General features: G+C 46.4%; 1 non-coding gene across 1 annotated transcript; it reads right to left on the minus strand.

Moving 5' to 3' along the window:
* Positions 1-5,562: 5,562 nt before the first annotated feature.
* On the minus strand, positions 5,563-5,776 carry LOC120887108 (small nucleolar RNA U3). Its single transcript, XR_005730266.1, has one exon. It is a non-coding gene; the product is annotated as a small nucleolar RNA U3 (small nucleolar RNA).
* Between the last annotated feature and the right edge of the window lie 219 nt (positions 5,777-5,995).

The following is a 5,995-nucleotide window of genomic DNA, read 5'->3' on the forward strand; positions in this document are numbered from 1 at the left end:
AGGTGGGATAGAAGTTAAGTAGTCACTCAGATAAAAAGGATCGTGATTTCAGAAATTGTCGGTTTGAGTTAAAAATGGGAAATCCCCCTGGCAAGAATTTTTCATGAGATTTCAGGTCATATTAATAGGAGTATAGTGTCTACAATATGGTGGTCCTCGGCTTGGCTCTAATCCCTCTTACTCACGTTGCCACGCCTGGGTTTTAGTAATGTTCTAAATCACCCTCCAGCAGACCATGTGTGTTCTCATCTCTCCTACCTCGACATGTGCCCCCCAGAAAGTTGCTTGGCTTGATTCTTCACTTAATCCAGATTTTGCTTCATGCAACCTTTTCAAAAAGAAACGGTGTGACATGACAGAGTGGCCCCCTTACCTAAAGGATGATGCCGTCACTCGGTCAATTCACACTGTTTGATTTTGCACCAAATCACAGAGCACCACTGGACACGATTCCACACATCCATGTCTGCTACTGTCTGGCTTCTTTGTTAGAACTTGTGCTCTGGGAGTATAGTGCAGTGAGGGCTCAAAGTAGGTGTTCAATTAAAACAAATCATGGAGTTGAATGAGCAATGAATGAAAAACTAGGGAACAGCAAGTTTGGGGGGCATTTCTCTGGATTTGAACCCATAGTTTATGGATATAGTTCCTGATGCCCTTTCTTAGCTTCCCCCCACTTAGGAAGTCTCTCTCACCTGAGTCCTGGAGGTCATTCTTGCTCTATATTTGGGACTTATGAGGTGAAGTCACTCTTAGACAAATTCTCAACTTCCTGTGCATCCTCTGAGCCCTGAACCCAGAAGGGCAGCTCCATTTCTCTTTGTTCTTCAAGGTTCCACAGGATCCCAGAACTCAAAAATTGCTAAATGTCTCCTTTTCTGGTCCCTTGGCATCATCTTTGGTTTAAACCTGGTGGATGGGCATTATTGCCAATTACTAATAATGAACCCCCATGGAGCGCTGTCACCCAGGTCAGAGCTGGCAACAGAGTTAGGCAGATGGGTTCTAACCCTAGCTTGGTCTTTTACTATGTGGAGTTATTCAAGTGACTCGCTTTCTTTGTGTTCCCATTCCCTTAACCGTGGGAAAGAGGAAGAATGATAAGACTTTCCCCAAAAGGTTGGGAAAACAATCGAAGTGGGGGACATATGGGTAGCACCTGCCAAGGGCAGGCGCAGCGATCCTTCCCTTCTGAGCAGCATGATAAAAACTGGGGCGTGGTCATCAGCAGGCTGGGGACGGTTTCTGGTGGGGACCATGTCTTTGAGGTATGGTCAGTTGACTTTTCCGTGGTCCTAGACGGCGCTTTGTTCAATGACCTGTAAGCTACACACCTACATACGGGAGCCTAAGGCGGAGAGCTGGGAGCCTGCTGCCAAGTTGTTGTCTATAAACCACAAATGGAGTAATGAAGCAGAAGAAGGAAGGAAGGAAGGAAGGAAGGGAGGGAGGGAGGGAGGGAAGGAGGGAGGGTGTTCCTGCAGGTGTAGTGATTCCTTCCAATCCTCCAGGCCTGGTCTACAGCATGTCCAGTGAAGGGTATGGAGAATTGTCTCCAATACCAAAACCCACATGATCTCTTATTTTAAGCAGTGTGTGTGTATATGTGCTTGATTGCATGTGTGTTTGTATGTGTATGCATGTATGTGTGTGTGAAGGTGTGTATGTGTGTGAGTGTACACATGCATGCAGGTGGGTTTGAGTGCTTGTGTTCATGTATATGTGTGTAAATGCATGTGTGTATATGTGTGTATAGGTTTTTATGTGTATGTTTATGAGTGTGTATATGTAGTTGTGTGTGTATTTGTGTTTTTGTGTGTGCATATGTTTGTATGTGTGTGTATATGTGCATATATTCTGTGTGTGTGTGTGTGTGTGTGTGTGTGTGTGTTGGAGGTAACTTTCTCAACCTCCTCATTCTCCTTGTCTTTTTTTTTTGTTGTTGTTACTAGAGATTTAACCAAGGAGTGCTGAGTGTGACCACTGAGTCACATCCCTACCTCTTTTTTGTTTTAATTTTGAGATAGGGACTCATATAAGTTGCATAGGGCCTCATTAAATTGCTGTGGGTGGCCTCAAACTTACAATCCTCCTGCCTCAGCCTCCTGAGCCGCTGGGATTACAGATGTGCACCACTGTGCCTGGCAGTTCTCCTAGTCTTTACATAATTAATGCAGAAGGTAGATTGGTGCCACACAACAGGGACCTGCTGGAAACCAGCCTCAGGTACAGGGAAGAATCCCTCCATGCTCAGCGACTTCCTCCCTTCCTCCCTCCCTTCTTTCCTCCCTTCTTGCATTTTTCATTCATGGTTAATGGATAACCCTTAGAGCAGGCACCAGACTCTCCACCTTGGGCTCCTGTGTGCACGAGTAGCTCCCAGGCCCTTCCACGGGGCACACACGCCAATCTACCTGGCCCTGTATCACTGAGCCCCTGCTCAGCATCCAGCCCTGCCAGATGAGCAACCCAACTTCAGACTCTGTTCTGTGGGAAAGAGGGACCATTATGGATTTTAGGCAGAGGGGTGACTTCAAAAGATGAATTGGGAAGGAAATGGGCCTGAAACAAGAGGCAGAAAGAGAGACTAGTCCCTGTTTCCAATTCTGGTTCTTTCCTTTCGCAGATGGGCAAACTCAGAGAAGGCACCTAATCTTTCAGACTCTGTTTCCTAATTTTTAAAATGGAAGGTAACAACCTTATCTTGATTATTACCTGAATTCAATGAGAAGATGGACCAGGAGTGAGGAGTTGCTCTTCGAGGATGTCATTCATTCCCCCTTCCTTTTGTGACACTGCATAGATGTATCCAGCATGAGGCACGAGAATGGGGCCTCACTGTGGTTCAGGGGACAGTGAAATGGCTTTATTATAGCTGTCCCTTTCCTTACAGGATTGGATCATGGCAGGGAATCCTTTTGTCCACTTAGCATTTGAGACGTCCTCCCGAGGGTGCTGCCCAATCAGAAAGAGCCCCGGAGAGCAGCTGACGTGCAAGGAGAAGCTGGATCCTCCAGACCCAGCAATTCCACAGCCACAAATTCTAGCTGCAGCCCTGTTCTCGGTCTACCCCACCTGCCCGCCTATAATTAAGGTCGTGTCTACAGTCATACAGATTATAAGGAAAGAGGAGAAGAATGTCATCAAGTCATAATTTCCAGAATCAAAGCTCCTTTCATTCCCCATGTTCCCCTCCTCTCCATTTGGATTTGGCAGCAGGTTTCCTAAAAAGTAGGCCACGGTGTCCTTTCCTACAGCTCATTACAAGTGGGCAAGGAGGGCCTGCTCCTGCTGCCAGGCCTCCGTCCCCGTCCCCTCCACAGTGGAAGGCGGCGCTTCCTGGATGTACACCTCCGGCCAGGAGGCAAACATTTGTCATGGAAGCATTTTTTTTGCTTCTTTCTAAACAAGAGGTTATAATAAAATAAAGAATTGTTTGCAAATGTTTGCAGATCCAACCCAATTTTATTCTTAATTGTACAGTGCGTGTGTGCTGATGCAGTTTGGGTGTAGGAAATTGTTGCAGATGTCAAATTGGAAAAAATTCTTTTATTTTGGGGTCTTGGGAGTTTGAACATGGCATTGGAACTGTCAGTCTCAGCCTTTTTGTTACAGAGTTCATGAAAGGAGAATGTTGGAGAGGGAGAGAGAGAGAGAGAAATACCACTTAAAAGTAGTTGGTGTGGAAGGTGACTCCATTGTTAACATTATTTTGATTGAAATTGTCAGGGGCCCAACCTGGCAGTCTGTGAAGGTACAACCGTTTCCTTGAGGGAGGACACTCCAGTCCAGGGAGAGATGGGCAGTGGGTCAAGAAAGTAGTCACCCGGGGGTCCTGGGGCTGGCCAGACATCTCACTGACCAACGAGGGGTTTTAGTTGTGTGGACACTAAACTTGAGATGCATTTTTTAGAAATCATTTGGATAAAGGCTCAGGCTTAAAAGTTATAGAGCAAATTTTAGAGAAATCTGGATGGCGAGTAGATATTACTAGAATTGGGAAAGGTTCATTACTGAATTGTTCAGCCAGCCCCAGAATTGTTGGCTGGCGTCTAGCCATGTCCACTCTGGATGGTTGCTAGAGGTTTCCCAAAGGAGAGCACTCAAGGGTGTCTGCTTTGGAGATAAGCAAGGACCGAAATGGCTCCTGTATTGCATGGCCCAAACCAAGGGTCCCCAAGAGCTGGCTGGCATGCTTCCTGTGTTTTGTGGGGTCCCCAGTCCCACCAGAGGAGAGCTTTCCTGTTGCTGGCTCTTGGACATCATCTCCTATTCTCCTCCTCCTCCTCCTCCTCTTTCTTCTGCTTATTCTCCTTTGCCTTCTCTTCCTCCTCCTCCTCCTCCTCTCTTCTACTTGTCCTAAAAAAGATACCCACTTTGTGATTAATTCCTGCTAAGCCCTCTTACATGTAATATCTTATTTTATCCCCCCACAACCTTCACCCTCACCATCCCATTTTTGGAGATTAGAGAACCTCAAAGGGACCTGCCAAGGTGACCTAACCAGGGAAAGTACCCAGGGCTCTGAAGCTGAAGCTTTTGCTTCATGACGTCGGTAGCCCTGCCAGCTGTCCTTCCCGCCCCCAGGGCTCTTCCTGTCCTGCTGCCCCACAGCTGTCAGCAGTGGGTTTGGGTCCTGAATGCCTTGGCTGGTCATCAGACACGGAGCTGGCTCACAAGTTCTGTGGGAGAGGAGGTTTATTTATTGATTTTTAAAATTAGGATAAAGTTCTCTTGTGTCCTCTTTATTTCTATCTAAACAGTCCTGTGAAAGGTACACGTTTTGAGCTAATTAGTCCTCTGGTGGGAGCTCCCAAGGAGAATATTCTGGAGCAGCATCTGAGCCTCTGATGATTCCCTGGTCAGCACAGCTGGGTTGTGATGTTAACCAGAACCACCAGAGCTCAGATTCTCCCCACCTAACCCATAGGGGAAGGTTGGGGAGATGCCTGGGACAGAGCCCACATTTGAGCTGATCTCTTCCAGGCCTTGCTGGGGGGCGGGTAGAAAAGCTGCCCTTACATAAGCTTTCTCAGTATCAGGGTGTATTTTAGGCCAGGGGTTGGCAGGCTGAGGATTCTGCCTGCCGGGAAGGAGAAGGGCAGATTGGCTGAGCTAGGTTCTGTAGAGGTCTTATGGCAAGAATGGTCCTAGGACCCCAGGTTCTGCATGGGCCCATGGCCTTGCCCCTCTTGCCCAACAGCATGATTTCCAGCCACCCCAGGTAGAGCTAAGTTGCTGCATGATTTTCCTTCATGAGTGGAGAGAACACATTGGTTCTCCTTTTTTTTTTTTCCAGTGCTCTGATTTGCAAGCATTTGAGCCATGTGCTGTGGTACAAATATGTGCATGTGCATGTGTCCATCTCTATTTGCTCAGTGGACAGGACGACAAAGTTTCTTCCCAGAAGTTGGAGTAAAATGGGAAGAAGCTGTAAGACAAAGGGACAGGAAGGATGTGGGGTGACTTACCAAGAGATACATGTAAGAGTTTTGTTATTTATTTTCTTCTTTGTATATTTTGTATTTATGTTTTGATTCCCCCCCCCCCTTAATAATGGAGACCACTCAGACTGTGTTCTCTCCCTCTTAATCTCTAAAGAGAATTAAGAACGATCATCAATGGCAAAAGGCAGTTGTAGAAATGCAATAGCTAGGACCAACTTCATGCTCAGGAGAGAACACTCACCTCCTCCTCGTGGTTTCTGGTACTTGACATGATCAGAGAAACTTCTCTAGTAACCTACTGTAGAAATGACCCCTGAAAATATAGTCTTTGTTGTTTTGATTTTTTTTTAACCATGAATAAGTGATTCTTTTGCCAACACAATAGCACCAAAAAGGTTGACTAATAGTGAAGAAAATGTTGAGATGCCAGTTTCCTGACTATTCCAAGCGTTTCTCCATCTTAGATGCATATTAGAATTACCCAGAGAGCTTTAAAAATATCGATGAAGGGGCCCCATCCCTAGAGACCCTGTTTCTTTGCCTAGGTT

Source organism: Ictidomys tridecemlineatus, chromosome 5 (assembly GCF_052094955.1).
Source record: "Ictidomys tridecemlineatus isolate mIctTri1 chromosome 5, mIctTri1.hap1, whole genome shotgun sequence".
NCBI classification, from domain to species: Eukaryota; Metazoa; Chordata; class Mammalia; order Rodentia; family Sciuridae; genus Ictidomys; species Ictidomys tridecemlineatus.